The sequence below is a fragment of the Trachymyrmex cornetzi genome, unplaced genomic scaffold (assembly GCF_001594075.2).
Source record: "Trachymyrmex cornetzi isolate Tcor2-1 unplaced genomic scaffold, Tcor1.1 scaffold35, whole genome shotgun sequence".
Taxonomy (NCBI): domain Eukaryota; kingdom Metazoa; phylum Arthropoda; class Insecta; order Hymenoptera; family Formicidae; genus Trachymyrmex; species Trachymyrmex cornetzi.
In genome coordinates this window covers 1,514,093-1,526,969 of record NW_017298213.1, presented here as the reverse complement: position 1 = coordinate 1,526,969, position 12,877 = coordinate 1,514,093, and the positions used below count along the sequence as shown (strand labels likewise).

Below are 12,877 nucleotides of genomic sequence, written 5' to 3'. Positions count from 1 at the left end.
GGCCCCCCCCCCCCCCCCCCCTTCCGCGGGAACCGTATCCTGTTTTGACCCTCTTGCGATTGAAGCGTATTCGATGAGCACGTTTGTGACCTGGGGTTGTCGAAAAGTTGTACGAAAGACTCGAGAAAATGTTATAATCGATTTTTATAGTTTGTTACACACAATGCTGCACGATAAATTATGCAATAAATAGTTAGCCCTGGCGAAAACTTTTAGTGAGACATTGTGTTTATACCTGTTTAGTTAGCGTTTTATCAATGGTTATATTGTTTATGAAGAGTTTTATTGATAGTTACACTATTTTGAAGCACTGTTTGCAAAAACACCTTGTAAATCCTCTATCGATTAACATTTTATAAACACTTAGCTAACTTTAATGGAAATGTTTGAGATTATTCTTCTAAACGCCATTGTAACGTTTCATAAGAAACGCTTTGAAAACAGTCGCATAACGCTGACTTCACATGTGCATCAAAACATCCCCCAAACATTCTGTTTATATGAACAAATAATAAACATCTCCACAACATGAAGATCTCTATTAAAGGCAGTATAGAAACGCAAGTCTAACATTTCTCAAATACTCAAACACAGGACCTGACATGTCTTTCCGATTATATCAAGTGTATTAGTCATGTTCCATTCGAGCTGCGATCAACATGCGTTTTTTAACTTGATACTTTTTAGTGAATATTAGTAGTAATTAGTCGATCTAATGTTGAGACGAATTCCTTCCATGTCTTGGGGTGAGTCACCAGTTTTATTATTAATTTGAAACTTGTTCAATAGAAATATTTATAAGATAATTTTAATGTTTCGAATAGATTATAACATCAAATCTGCTAATTTAATGGTGATTTTTTCTTTGACATGAAGGGATTGATATTTTAAATTTGTTTTGCTGAAGATGGTTCCAAAGTGAACTGAAACGTACTATTTTTGGAATAAAGAACCTATTTTTTGGATTGAAGAATTAAGATTGCGTATTAATTACCACGCTGACTCTCATTCGCCCTGGTATATATAAAAGTCCAATTGAGTTATAATTTCAGCTTCTTACTGTTAATATTAATGAAATTATTGCGAGTTGAATCGATTTGTCACTGTGTGTAACAAGTAGCATCATCGTAAATTATAATCTACATAAAATGATTACTGTAAGGCGTGTAAAAGACCTAGTGGTTATTTCGTGTAAAGGAATAGTAAAGCATGTTGTATAGCAAAATACAAGTGCTTTGCTTTCGTATTCTTTAGTTTGTTGAAACCCTTGCATTTTTGCCGTATATCCCACTCATTATCTATATTTAGCAAAAATGCAAGATTTCAAAAAGTTTATTTTTTAATACAAAAACTAAATATTTCGGATTTCTAATATTTTTTTCATAGTAGTAAACAGTACAAAGTTTTTACTGATATAGTTCGTTTATTTTAAACATAGTAAATAATACTTAATAAATTAAGTTTTTGATAGGTGCGGCGGATATACCAGAGTTACCCTACATTTCGTGTAATAAATGGTCGTATATTAAAAATTAATAACAAAGGTATAAGTACAATGAGATGTTAATATTTGTTTATATTTATCTGTGAGTATATTATAAAAACTTGTAGTCGCAAAATTATCATTTATAGATTAGAGGTGTTGCTGATATTCTCAATGATCAATTCTTTTACTAAAGTGATTCAAAATGAAACGTCGTAGTTGGCGATTGCATTAAAATAATGTCTTCTTTCTGTTATTTTATATTAGATGATATTTGATTTCTTAGAAGCTATTAAATAATTTGGAAGTACGTATTTATTACGAATTCGGTTAATTACGGATTAACAAAACCTATAATTCATTATACTGATAATGGCGTAAATGTAGTTTTGCACTACTATTGCAATTTCCAGGCGCTATAATGACACGTTTGCTCTGGAAATTAGATAAACACAACGTGCGTGCATGCGAATACTTAGATGCCACTGTGGGTATTCACGAAAAAAGAAAGCCTATTGGATAGATAACGGCTGAATGAAATGGTCAATGCGTTGTTGAATGGCCGAGAATTTAACTCGTGAGAATTTCGCGCTTCTTGCATCCGAAAAATCAAATGCTTCACCGTGCGCAGTAATTCGCAGAATATTGCGATGATTTGGCAGAAACGGAAACAGCACTTGTGAGAACGTGACCTTTCATTATCGAAGTAAAGAAACTTGAAATAATGTTAAAACAACCAATAAAATTGATCGATGTCAAAATTCATTAAAAAAATTATTTAGAAAAACGAAATGGATTTGGAACAATTATCTTTAAACACTTCACAAATGTAGGGACGATTCAACGAGCATTAATTTTCAATTTACGATTTTTAATTATCTGTGATTATGTTCAAAGAAACTAACACATACGAATAAATAAAAACAATTTCTCGAGTTCAATGAATGTATATCTTTAAAAATTGAACGAATAATATTGATGGATGAATGAAATGAATAATTTTAGGAATCATAACTCGCGCGATAATACAACCGATAATTTTCTCTGCTTGAATATGTGCAACGAGAATTAAGGAAGGATAATTGTTTACCTTTAGTAAATTTCTATCTTGACTTTTCGCCAAGACATAAATTAACATGACGTAATGCTTACAGCGATACAGTAAGTATTGCCTCCTACGTCGTTGTAAAATGGCGAGTAAAGAAAGTCAGTAAAGTCCAACAGGCAAGACAGAAGAGAATAATTAAGATCCATTGGTGCGTTAATTATCATTATCCAGTGTTCTGCATTGTCTCATAATGAAACCGTAATGTGGTATTTCCAATTATCGGTAGACTTATTCAGTAGAACATTATTCAATAGCATAATAAGAATATAGTATACGTGTTTGTTTTATTTTTTCTTCGTATTGGTTTTTAATTTTTTTCAATTAATTTTGCTACGTATTATTTCTTATTTCTTACACATTCATACAAAATTAGAATAGATCTCGCTTGTAATTTGAAAACTATACAAAATACAATTGCCTATTGGATAAAAAGTATTGTATGTTACAATTAGCTCAAAAAATACAAAAGATAAAAATTTATAATTATTAATATAAGAGATATTTAAAATTATGATTTTATAAATTTTCATTAATTTTTACGGCTTTAAACGAGAGTCATAATTTTCGATATATTTATAATGTACTGCAGTAAGATTTATAATACTTGGTGAGTTATATAAAATAAAATTTAAACTTGATTTAATTTAGCTACGACGTCTCGTGAATGAATTTTTAATTAATGACTTGAATGGGTCAATGGGTGATATTAGTAATTTCGGAGTGAATAATCTTTTCACACGTAGAGTCGTTAACTTTTTAACGTTGTGGCATTTATTAGTATTATCATTGTACTCCAAATCCGTGTACTTTTCTAGCATAGCTTAGCCCTAGAAATTAGATAATAACGTCCACAGCGAATATTCCGCGATTCGACCGCCTCGATAGTCATTCTAAGGAATCGGACGAGGATCTCGTCCCGAGGTTCGCGATACTCTGGATGCGGTACCAACGAGTACAGTGGTGGTGGCGACGACGGTGCACTCCAGACGTTCGCCGCTCTTATGTTCTCAGGCTTTCTCTTCTCTCTCTCCTTAGAAACTGATCCGCCCGGGCTTAACGTGCTTTCACACGCCGCATTCGCCGCCACGCGAGACAGACGCGGTGCAGGGGTTACATTTCGCGAATATTAAAACACTGTCGTGTTTGCGGAATGCCGCCGTCTCGGGAAGTATTGAATACTTATGGCCGTTGAAACGACAGGATATGGATCGCATCGTTTGCGAAAGTCGCAGTACGACTTTTAAACATTCTATCCCGGAGTATCGTTTTACTTGGGAATGATAATGCATTGAAAGTGGCGTAAATAAATCTTGGTGAATTTCCTATAATAAATATTTATTCGCTTAAAATGTTGCTTGTATTATTTTGCAAATAAATACGTTACTATTACTATATTACCGATATATATTCTATATGTGTCGTAATAAATTTCAAAGTCATTCCCCTTTCAAGAAACCAGAATTACGTTGCAGGCGCCAGTTTATAGTATAATTAAAAAAAAAGAATACTTTTCGCTTTCGTAATAGAGACTTGATTTGCATTTCAGCTTCGCGCAAGTTAATTGAAAACTCGATGAATTAAAGTCAACGCGTTTAGCATAACTCGTAGCGCGTTGATTTAGTCGATTTCGTATCTTCGAACGATAAGCGTAAACTCAATTAAAAACTCTAATACGCTCGACGTATTACTCTTTTTGCGCGTGACGACGAGCTAACTATAGACCGGTGATACAACATGCAACAAATACTGTAGGAAATCGGCTCGATACCACTCCCGGGACATTCGAAACCTTCGTGCGACTTAGAAACCGTCGTCGTGCGATCGACCTGCAACCGGTTTCTCGTTCCCTTTCATCGGTTCAGGCCGGCACACGAGCTAGTCCGGGTTCCGCACACGTGTACAATCAGCCGTGCACACACATAAACGCACGCGAAATGCGTGCACGCCGATGTGTGTAAGCATTGCTGCTCCCGCTTTCGTTTCCATTCACTCACACGCGCGCGCGCCGCGGTATGTATTTTCCTAATCTCTCATCCAAGTACAGAGGAGGATGCTGCTGCCGTTGGTCAGCTGTTGTCCGTTGCTTCAGTTTGCTTTACTATCGTTATTATGTGTGTGCCTCACAATCGAATCGTGTTACGTAATTTGGTACGATGTGATACTACCACAAACTGAGAAACTGTTGCGGATAAGCCATTGAGTAATAATAAAGCCAATCGTTTAATGTCAATCAAACATTTTCGATATTAAAAATTCGATATTACCTGATATTAGAGGATTCGGATTGTTATATATGAAGTTCACATTTTTTTTAAATGCTTCCCTTTTTTTTTTAAATAAATTGAAGATGCGAACCAAGAAGTTATTCACATCCTATAAATATATCCACCAATCTATTAAAAGGTTTTAAAAAAATTATTAGGAGAAATTGTGGAAAAGTTGTCTATGTATAATCTAAAATTAAAGTCGTATATATAGATAGATTTAATGTTTTTCTTCTATCGAGTTTAAAGTTCCTTTGGACGTAGACCTACGTGTTTTCTAATCCAGCAGTCTTCGCATTTTTCCTTTCTACCTGGTCATTCTTTTCCTTCTTCTTCTTCGAGAGAGAGGGGAAAGAGGATAGAAAACGGTCGGGTATCTCGCGGCATCTGCTAACTAAAAGGGCAAGATCTCCGCTGTCCTATCGAGAACCAACCCGGGTATTTGCATTCGTCCCCGCGCTTCTCACTGGCGTAGATGCCTCTAGCGTAAAACCGCATAATTAAGGACCCTCGCTACCGCACATGTCCGTCCGTCCACACGTCCATCCGTTCTTCCGTCCGTTTCCCGCTGCCAGTTACGTCGTCCCGGAAAGATTCGAGAGGGAAGTCCCTGGGTATCGCGGAAGGATCGAGGATTGTGCCGTCAGTCAATGCGCGGAACGGCAAAGTCCTTATAGAAGATCGCGCCAGGATCTACCCTTCGCGTGAGCGCTATGCAGATTCCAAGAGGAGCTCGATTCGCACACATCCGCGAGATTTTCAGACAAGTAACAGAAGCTGCGATCTTAGAATGTCGATTAGACATCCACGTCGATGTCGAATCCGCTGTTTCGATCGACGTAAATTCCGTGCGTTACTTTTTATTATTTTGTTGATAGATGCTCGAAAAATGTTTCAATATTTCGTATTTGCATCTTATTAGCATCTTGGTAGTATTATAGTTTGATTATTAAGAGCTATCAATGGATATGATTAGTGAGTGCTTGATATTAGAATATAAATATCAAAGTATTGATATTTTAATGTTTTCTTTTTTTCAATTATGTATCTTAATTCATAATTATATTTTATTAAATTTTTAAGTCGTTTTAGTAATGAAATTCTACATTTAACCTTAGCAATGTAAAATTTGAATTATTTTTGTATTTTTTATTTTTATTCTATTTTTTAAGTGAAATATGAATGATCATTCTTTTTGTGCCCAACAATGATGCGAATTAAGTAATTCCATAGTAAAGTGTCGAAAATTTAGAGTGCCTCACTCAGGACCCATCTAAAATCACAAATATATCTACATAATTTGAATAAAATATTACGACTACGTGTATATTTTAATGAAATAGTATGAAATAAACGATATTTAGTATGCATAAGTAATGAAATAAAAAGAAGTTGATTTCTTGTACAATTTGTTCTTGTTATGAAAATTCAATATTTTGCCATTTCAATATTAAATATCTTTCCACAGTAGCCGATTATATATATCTATTTTTTGTGATCGTTACAAATGTAATTTTTTTAACTATTACAATTTTGTTTTTAAAAAAATCTATGGTAATGTTTGTGTGCAGTTAGTCAAAGAAGTGCCCCCGACCCTTATTTGTCACTAAGTTATACATTAAAAGTTACATAATCAACTTTTTTTTTCTCATTTCATCGATAAGCTACCCTAGAATTTTTCACATATTCGATACTTAAATGTTTACTAAAATTATATTAAAAAATTAGACATTTCTATGGTAACTCGATTCGAGTTTACTGTAGAACCATCTTAAAGTATCATTAAATTAATTTCTATCTTATCTCTGGACTCTCTGCGTCGTTCTTGACGTGTATGCTCCCACGCCAACTGACGTTTTTGCACACGCGACACGAGAGATTCCTCATCGCGAAACGTTCAGTGTGGTCCGACGAAGAAGCACGAGAAACGAGACGATGGTGCGGCGCGGCGCGGCGATCCGAAAAGAAGTGAGATCGGGACGATGTGAGTTGATCTACGCGCAGTGAGAGGACCACCCGGCGTTAGCCCGCGTGGCCTGTAGCGCACGTGGAAGCGGTTTAACGTAATCCGGATTCGTATCGGTTTAAAGCGATTACTTCCTCGGGCGCGAGAGCACGGACAAGGATCGTTGTTCGTACTCGTACCGATGACGGAAGTTTTTCACAAGCGCAGACGAGGATAAGCGCGTACCGGGTCAATGCGATCGTATCTATTAATCATTCCTAGCTCCTACCACCATCGCCTATCGTCTCGCTCTGCATCGACGTAAGAACATGCGCACACCGTCCCTCATTCGTGTGATAAATGGCAATGCGCGCGCTATGGTGAGGCAAATGCATTGCACACGACTGATCGTCGACTGACTAATAACTCCTCTCCGATCGCGAAACGATCATGGGAAATCCATCGTGTTTCAAATTCGCGTTTTCGCTGGATCCGCAAAATCTGACTACCATTTATAGTACGTGGAACTTGTTGCTGAAGGCGAGAAGGTATACAGTATCGGCAAAAATTATATCACCTTTCGATTTTTTAAATATAACTTTTGTCAAAGTGAATCAAATGCGCTCAAATTTATACAGTAGACACTTGGTAGCAGTTGTACCTTGTACGTAAAGTATAATGAAATTTGACAATTTATAACATTGATTTATTGGGAAATCCATCGTGTTTCAAATTCGCGTTTTCGCTGGATCCGCAAAATCTGACTACCATTTACAGTACATGGAACTTGTTGCTGAAGGCGAGAAGATATACAGTACCCGCAAAAATTATATCACCTTTTGATTTTTTTAATATAACTTTTGTCAAAGTGAATCGAATACGCTCAAATTTATACAGTAGACACTTGATAGCAGTTGTACCTTGTACGTAAAGTATAATGAAATCTGACAATTTATAACATTGATTTGTCGTTCCAGAAGATGTCAGATTATTGCTGAGTTGTCTAGTTAAGGTGTGTTTTGGCCAATTCCACTCGCGCCTTCCAATTCTTTGCGGAAATGAATAGTTCCTTCACGAGTCGCCGTTCACACAGTCTTCCGGCCTGAAGGTGACGGGATATGATCTGCACGGATGGATTAAACTGTTTAGAAGTCGATATTTCTTCAGCAATGTCTGGCGCCGTACGATGTGGGTTGCTGCGAAAGATGTTGCGATCAACGAGAAAAGTAGTGTAATGTGGTGGGCCACTCTACTTCTTCTTAACATAGCTTCGTTAGACCTTTCAATGCTTAAGAAACTTGGTTTGTTGATTTGGAGATGCTAAATTGCTGGGCGAGTTTCTTATGTACGACTTATTTGTAGCTCTTTACGATAACTTTCTGTTGCCGTTCATCTATATCTAGAATCTAGAGCATCACAAGTATTTGTCATAATGTAAAACACTAAATCTAACTACTAAAGTTAGATCATGACGGTAAAAACTGCAGCTGTATCATAAAAAGTAAAGAAAGCACAATAATGCGATTTTGGGAAAATTAGTAAAAAATTAAAAAATCATGGGGTACATATTGTCAAATTTCATTATACTTTACGTGCAAGGTACAACTGCTACCAAGTGTCTACTGTATAAATTTAAACGCATTCGATTCACTTTGACAAAAGTTATGTTCAAAAAATCAAAAGGTGATATAATTTTTGCCGGTACTGTAGCTTACATTACAATTAGTGGAATCTTCAAGTTACAAGACGGATTTTGATGTTTATGAAAATACTGTAAAAATATTTCTCCAAACAAAAATTTAAAATGAAGTTATGACTTGTAAATTATACTCTATAAATTGCAGTTAATTATATAATATTTCGTAATAATTGTTTACGTTGACAAGAGTATCGAAAATGTTGCAGTTTAAGGCTATCTGCATAAGAACATCTGTAATACGTTACGTTATGTTAAATATAAACTGTAGTCTATACTTAATAGTATTTATATCAATGCACAAGCAAAATCATAACGAAACGTTAAACATATTATAATTTTCATTGTGCGTTGCTGTTATGCTTACTATTATGTACAGCTTTCAGTTTACGATTCAGTATACTTAACTTAATATAACGCATTACGAATGTTTTTTTTTTGCGGAGAACCTAATAAATAACGGAAAGAATGAATTTTGCTGAATTATCTGCAAATTTAAATAGTCTGATATAAAAATAATTTTGTTGGACAAATAATTATGTAGGAAATTTAAGTATATGAGATGAGCAATGCTATGCAAAATGTTTTGACATTCTATAGTAACCAGCTTGAATATCGTACATAATTTCGACAGTTTAATAAAATTATTCAATATAATAGAAACTCATCTTTGAAAATATATACCAGCGTCTAAATTTATGGAAGCGTTGATAATGACAAATGGTTGCGTTGTTAGTCAATGATACAATTAAGTACGCTTATAATGCTTTGCGATGTTTCACTGCATGATTCAGATGAACTCAGAAAGAAAACTGCTAGATTAGAAAACATGTATATCTACGTCCCAGGGTTTTTAAACTCGGTAGAAGGAAAACATTAAACTACCTATGTACGGCTTTAATTTTAGATCACATACATAAATAACTTTTTAATAATTTCTTAATAAATTTTCTAAAAACAATTTAACACATTGATGGATATATTTATATAGGATGTGAATAACTTTTTGGCTAATCTTCAATTTAGTAAAAAGAAAGTTATATTTTTTAAAAATTTGAATAATTTATTTACTCCTTTATATGTAACAATCCGAATCCTCTAATGTCAGGATATGGTAATATTGAATTTTTAATATCGAAAATGTTTGATTGACATATTAAATGGTTGGATTTATTATTACTCAATGGCTTTTCTCAGTTTGTTATAGTGTGATAGCACTTCGTTCCAAATTACGTAACACGATTCGATTGTAAGGCACCCACTAATAACGATACCAAACTCTTTATCATCGTTCGGCGTATTTTTTAAATTGCCCATTAAAGTCGAGAATTTAACTTAAAGATGCACGCGTACATTAACCTCTCCAATTATTATCACCGTATTATATGGTCGGCCCACATTTTGATCGTAAGAGAAATCGGTAGCTAAATCACGCCGACCGTCTTGCCGTCAATTAAGCCATAAAACAGCGTCTATTTTTACGCGTCGTAACACGAATGATTGCTGAATTTATGCTATTAATTTTCTTTGTAATGGCGGCGTCCGATAACGAGCATATAGCTGCAACGAGCCTTTTACAATCAGCGTCGTGGAACGATGCCTTGATTAATTTTTCACGCGGTCAGTGAAGCCTGTATGTGTCTGAAAGCCGGGCCCCCTTAGCAGACACGGCTTGTTGGTTCATATTACATGCTTACGCGATGGAACAATTGAAACCCGTACTTATAAAGCTAACATTCCATTAAATGTGCCGACTATCGCCTCGTTAATCGATCGTTCAAGTAAATTTAATCATTCATTTGAATCATTTTGGTAATGTCTTGTTGATTGAAATTGGGAAATTAGTTAATCGTTGAAAAATTATAAATTGTTCGATATTAAGAGCGTATTTTAAGAAATTTTATGTACGAAGATAGCTCTGTCGTTTCAAGCTAATATTTGCAGCAATATTTCCAATCTATGAAAAATATACAATACTTAAAACATTGTGATTTACATTAAGAGAGTCTTATATATCCCCCCCTTTTTTAATTGAGCACTTTAAACAAATTTTTACCTTCACAATTTTTTACATTTTAACTTAGCTGCTACTGTGATTTTATAATTTACAATTTTAATAAATTATTAATTATAATAATAATAGTCTGTTAATAAAATTTATCTGAATAAATTTATCCAAATTCTTTCAAAGCATGCATCTTTTTACAACTATCTCAAAAAAGTCTCGAAAGAATCAATCAATAGTAACAATAAAAAACAAGCCCGTTCAAGCCAACATCTGTTTTTCGAATGCATAATTTATTTACGTGTGAATTAAACAAATCATATCAATTAAATAATAAACGTTTCGACCATTACATTTTGGTCCTTATCGATATCATATTTAAAACGCTAACCTAGTATTCATAACCGGCAATATCATGCTCTTCAAGCCAACATCTGTTTTTCGGATGCACAATTTATTTACGTGTGAATTAAATAAATCATATCAATTAAATAATAAACGTTTCGACCATTACATTTTGGTCCTTATCAATATCATATTTAAAACGCTAACCTAGTATTCATAACCGGCAATATCATGCTGCATGACAATCCTGTCTGTTCTTTTTTATCCAATTACCAGATTAGATAAATTGAAAATGAAGTCCTATACATTGTGTCAAAAGTAGAAACATATCATCCAACCAAGTTTACAGACTTTCAGTGGACCAACATTCAAAAAACGACTTCAACAGTCCTGTGGTGACGACAGTCAAAAACGGAACTTGGTTGAACGATGTGTTTCTACTTTTGACACAATGAATAGGATTTCATTTTCAATTTATCTAATCTGATAATTGGATAAAGAAGAATGGACAGGATTGTCACGGAGCATGATATTGGAAGTTATGAATACTAGGCTAGCGTTTTAAATATAATGTCGATAAGGACCAAAATGTAATGGTCGAAACGTTTATTATTTAATTGATATGATTTGTTTAATTCACACGTAAATAAATTGTGCATCCGAAAAAGAGATGTTGGCTTGAACGGGCTTGTTTTTTATTGTTATTATTGAATGCATCTTCTTGTTTTACATAAAAATCTTCGTATAATAAATGATTCCGTTCCACTTCTGGTATAGTTGCGACTAGACGAACGGAAGGATCCTCCGGAAATTACGTCAGGTCCTCTTTCCGAGTAGCGTTGCGGCGATCTCTCCCCAACTTGGCGCATATAACGAGGAAGAATCCGCGTTTTAACGTAGTCTTTCACAACTTGTAAGTGAGAAACGCCGTTTCTACCGAGTCCCATCGCTAAGTCTCCGCACGCTGTATGCCGTGAACGTGTACGTACTACATACATACGTACGAATGCGTTTGCTTGTTTCCCAACCGTGCGAGTGCCCGTGTAAGCTACTGACGATGTACCCGTGTGCGCCGATTTATCAACCACCTTCGCTCCCACAAACTGGTCGCCCGCGATCTCGCCGAGTGATAACGCATACTTCGCGCTTGCGTTGTCCCGCGCTTTCACGCTGATTGGTCGGCTTGACTTTAATTGGGCGCCTCCATCTCGTGCAGAACGAAGGAAGTGGTACTTCCCGCCGTCAGGACTCGGTTAGATTTTCTTATAAATCGTCACATATATACGCTATCGAGCCGGCATTACTTTAGCTGACCAATGAATTTACGATCAACATACCAGAGACATACTCGTTCGCATTCGTAAATCGAGTGATATTTTCGATACGAAAATAAGCCTCCCGCTTAATTAGCAGTACTCCGATAAGATGATTATGCAATCGTGAAACCTCAATTTGCTATATCTCGTTTGCTAATTTAAATAATTTTTATCTGAGATAATTAAGGCGCTGTCCTTAATTATGTGAAATATATTTGCGACTCTTCGATTGCGAAATAAAAGTTTCTTTATTACACTATATACAGGGCTGGTTGTCGTACGGGGTTGATTGTCAAAATGCTTATAACTCAAACAAGACACGGCAGAAAAAGTGCTTTTTTTGACTGTAGATAGCTGATACAATATTAATTTGTTGTGTAAAATGGTTTGCACCACAAGCATTGTATATATTATTTATAGCGATTTTTGAGAAAATGAAGTCGGTGAGTAAATTTTTATAATCACCTATTTTGTTGTCTGACAAGTCTTTGGCATTATTAATCGTAATATCCCTGTATTCATAGAAAATGACATATCTTAGAAGATCTTTGCTACAATTAAGTAATCATTATTCTGACTAAGTTTGTGAATATAATCTCTTTTATTAAAAATGACTATGTGGGGTAGATTGACCAAAATGAGACGAGGTTAGGTGACAATTAATTTTAATATCTTTAGAGGACACATTTTCAGAGAATATACTTACAAATATATC

The 12,877-nt window shown here is 35.0% G+C and overlaps 1 protein-coding gene across 1 annotated transcript in view; it reads left to right on the top strand.

The window, feature by feature from the left end:
• N (neurogenic locus Notch protein) overlaps window positions 1-12,877 on the top strand; it is a 297,648-nt gene that overhangs the window by 1,376 nt on the left and 283,395 nt on the right. The window lies entirely within an intron of this gene.